This window comes from Lactuca virosa, chromosome 4 (genome assembly GCF_052849685.1).
Source record: "Lactuca virosa cultivar CGN04683 chromosome 4, Lactuca_virosa_CGN04683_v6, whole genome shotgun sequence".
In the NCBI taxonomy this organism is placed as follows: Eukaryota; Viridiplantae; Streptophyta; class Magnoliopsida; order Asterales; family Asteraceae; genus Lactuca; species Lactuca virosa.
In genome coordinates this window covers 86,601,685-86,605,526 of record NC_136429.1, presented here as the reverse complement: position 1 = coordinate 86,605,526, position 3,842 = coordinate 86,601,685, and the positions used below count along the sequence as shown (strand labels likewise).

Genomic DNA, 3,842 nt, shown 5'->3' with positions numbered 1-3,842 from the left:
ATTTAAAAGAATTAGCTAACAATTAAAAGGTATATAATTTAATTTAATTTAATTGTGAGAATATTTAAGTTAAATAAAATTCATAAAAGTTAAAAAGAAAATAATAATAATAAAGTCAAGGGGTGGAAATGTCATTCTTGAAAGTACTAGAGAAGTAGTGCTGGATTTCGGGTTTAAAATGTTACTATATTAAACCTCAGGGACAAAGATCGTTAATTTGCTTTAAACATATCCCTCAAATCAGAAAACGGACGATCATGTTATTCCTTTACGTTTCAATTGCTTGACGACTCATATGCCGCCTTCCACTATAAAATAAGAAGAACAGGTTTCCCAAGTGGTCTATTACTCCACAACAACGAGAGGTAGAGAGCAAGCGAGAGAAACAGTGAGAGAGGTATGGTTGTGGCGGTTTCCAATGACAAGAATTTTTCTGGCAAGGCTCAAGAGAAATTCCGGCAGGTTGCAGGTCCGACGAGACGGTCCTGATCAGAAATGAGCAGTATTTTGTCTCTTTTTCATGGGAAGGGAAAAGGAAATAGCAAAGGCAAAGCGACGTGATTAGTCCTGATGAAGGTACACCATCTACTGTTATTAATGTAGTTATCAATTAGAAAATCAGGAAGTTTATAAGTTTATCGAAGCGCTTCTATTATTTAATCATTTGGATAAATGATACATCATGGTGGAGTAGATGGAGTACCACTTTGCATAATCGTAAAAGGACATAAAAATATTGTTATGGTGGAAGATGATATATATATATATATATATATATATATATATATATATATATATATATATATATATATATATATATATATATATATATATATATAGGGTTAGGTTATAATGTGGATGATTGTGAATGTAGGGATTAATATGAACCAATATCTTAATTTATTTAAAAATGTCATTTATATTTTTAATTAAAATTAAAATATATATATGATTGTAATTAAATGAAACCGATTTGTATGGGTTACAAATAAAGTAACACCCCACATTCTCATATAGGTTGTGGTTTAAATCATTAAATGTTATTCCAAAAAAAAGGAAAACTATTATTTACGTCACTAAGTTCAAAAGTATATATTTCATTCTTAATAAGTATCCCTTAATTATCGCACACCACCAAACCTTCCAAATCGGCATTTAAATCTGCTTATGATTTTAAACAATCAAAGATAATGTACCAAGAACAATCATGATTTTACGAACGGTGTTGAACGAAAAACATGGGATTCTTAAAGAATGTTCATGTTTTTTTATTCTTAAAGAATGTTAAATTCTATGCAAATGGTGTTCTTAAAGAATGTTTTTTGTGTTCTTAAATAATGGTGTTTATGTTTTATGTCTATTCTGAAAGAATGAAGATAATTTTTAATCATGAAGATGAAGATGAATGTCGATCATTTCTAGTGGTTATGAAGATGAATTAGGTGTAAATTAAAAATGATTTTTCTATTTAAACGGTTATTAATTGAATTAATAATTTACCATAAATAATTAATAGATGATTTAAATAATTATTTAATAAAATTAAATACTACTTGGATCATATTAATCCCTACATCCACACAATATTTGTTCATCCACATTTGAACCTATCTCTCTATATATATATATATATATATATATATATATATATATATATATATATATATATATATATATATATATAGGGTTAGGTTATTTTGTTTTTGCTAAGTATTGTGTGTTTGTGTAAAGGATTCTAGGCTAATCATTTGTGGTAAATTAAGAAATTGATTTTCTTTTTAAACTAAATAGAAAAAAAAAATCAAATTAATAGGCTTTCATTAATTGACCGGTCAAGGAAGGGTATAATGGTACATTGCGTCGTCATTTAATTAGGAAACGGTGGATAACTATGGAAGTGATCAACCGATAATCCCAAATATCTCGCATACTCACAAAATCAAAAACCCAATTCCTTTGGAGGTTGAAAAACATTCTGATTTCTTGTAATCAATCTTCAAAATCGGAAGATCCTTTGAAGGTTTTTCATATAAATATCGACTCTTAACCCTAGAAGACGGAAACGACATTTGGAGGCTTCTGTGAACGGTATTCTATAAGAATGAGGAGTACACGATCCACTTCATTCAAGTCAAAGTTCAAGAACACAGCAGAAACGACCTTGAATCTTGAAGATGACGATGATGATTTCGTTGCTGAACCTGAAGGTAACAATTTTTTTTGTGTTAAATGATGTTTATTGAGTTCGAAAATGTATTATAGTGTAGGAAGTGTATTTAAAATCATTTATGCATGTATGATTTGTGGTTTGGAAGAAGGTGTCATTTTTTTGTAATTCCAAAAGAATAATTACTGTTCATTACGGTATGCGTTGAAATTATAATAATATGATACAATGAAATTATTGTCTATGTTATTTTGCCCGAATGTTCTATTCATATAAACCTGAAGATGTTTGTTATTCTCCTAGAATTAATCTTGTTGTTTTATTAGCTAAAATTGTAATGAAAATTTCTATAAATAAGTAGTTAATTAGCAGGGTATAAATATTTTATATTCTAATGGAATCAAAGTTTGGAGATGATTAATGACTTAAACTGAAACATTCAGAATTCTTAGATATGGATTAAGTTGACATGTGTAAAATTCTAGAAGAATGGAATGTTGTATATGAGTGTGACTATCCACATAGATAGTGGATTATATGTCTTGAATTAAAATGTATATGATTATGGTAGAATTCTAATTTGCATGTAATATTATCTGATAGAGTTTAAAGAGGGTGTATATGATTCTGGTAGAATTCTAATTTGTAGACTATTTTAGTAGAATACGAATATATGTATGAATATAAGTATTTCAATATGCAGTGGGTTATGTTTCAAAATAAAATTTATGATGTTTTTGTAGTTTATTTTATATTCTGTTAGAATTGCAGTTATGTTAATATATTTTTGTAATATGTTTTTTGTTTTGTATTCTGTTTGAATGGGAAATTTGTGTGTATGATGATTTTGTTATTGAAATAAATTTTTATTCTGTTAGGATATAAGGAATATATTATATTTTAAAACATTAATATCTAATATCTTATACTAAACATTATAATTTGTATGTAATATCATCTGATAGAGTTTAAAGAGGGTGTTTTTTTTTGTTAATTTTTCCTTTATACTGTTATCATTGAAACAAGATGTATAATATGTGTACTATTTGTTATCTAATTTTTATTAAGATAGAATTATGAGTTAAATTGAAACAGGTACAATTGTTGTATACTATTCTAGTAGAATACAAATATATGTATGAATATAAGTATTTTAATATGCAGTGGGTTATGTTTCAAAATTAAATTTATGATGTTTTTGTAGTTTATTGTAAGACTATTCTAGTAGAATACGAATATATGTATGAATATAAGTTATTGAAATAAATTGTTATTCTGTTAGAATATAAGGAATATCTTATATTTTAAAACATTAATATCTAATATCTTTTACTAAACATTATATTATTTATTGTGTGTTGTAGCAGAACAAGTACATGAAGAAGAACAACATGTGAAACGAGAAAGAAGGTCAAAGAAAAAGCTTGATAAATCAGTTGAACAAAAGAAAAGTCCTAAACCTTTAAATGTACTACTTTTGGAAAGAGAGATAAGGTCAAAGAGAAAATATGATAGAGTTCCAATTGTAAAAAATTTAAAGAATAAGGGAACTGATGAATCCGTCCAAGAGGAACAAGAAGATAATGTTAGAAAAACAAATAAGGAATATCCACCTGGTTTAAGATACCTTCCAACCAGAATGAAATGTGATAACATCACTGCAGCTGTTATGGGG

General features: G+C 27.1%; 1 long non-coding RNA gene across 1 annotated transcript; it reads left to right on the top strand.

Moving 5' to 3' along the window:
* Positions 1–240: 240 nt before the first annotated feature.
* On the top strand, positions 241–3,567 carry LOC145109882 (uncharacterized). The gene is made up of 3 exons (XR_013709296.1): positions 241–576; positions 1,876–2,207; positions 3,532–3,567. It is a non-coding gene; the product is annotated as an uncharacterized LOC145109882 (long non-coding RNA).
* The last annotated feature ends 275 nt before the right edge of the window (positions 3,568–3,842 follow it).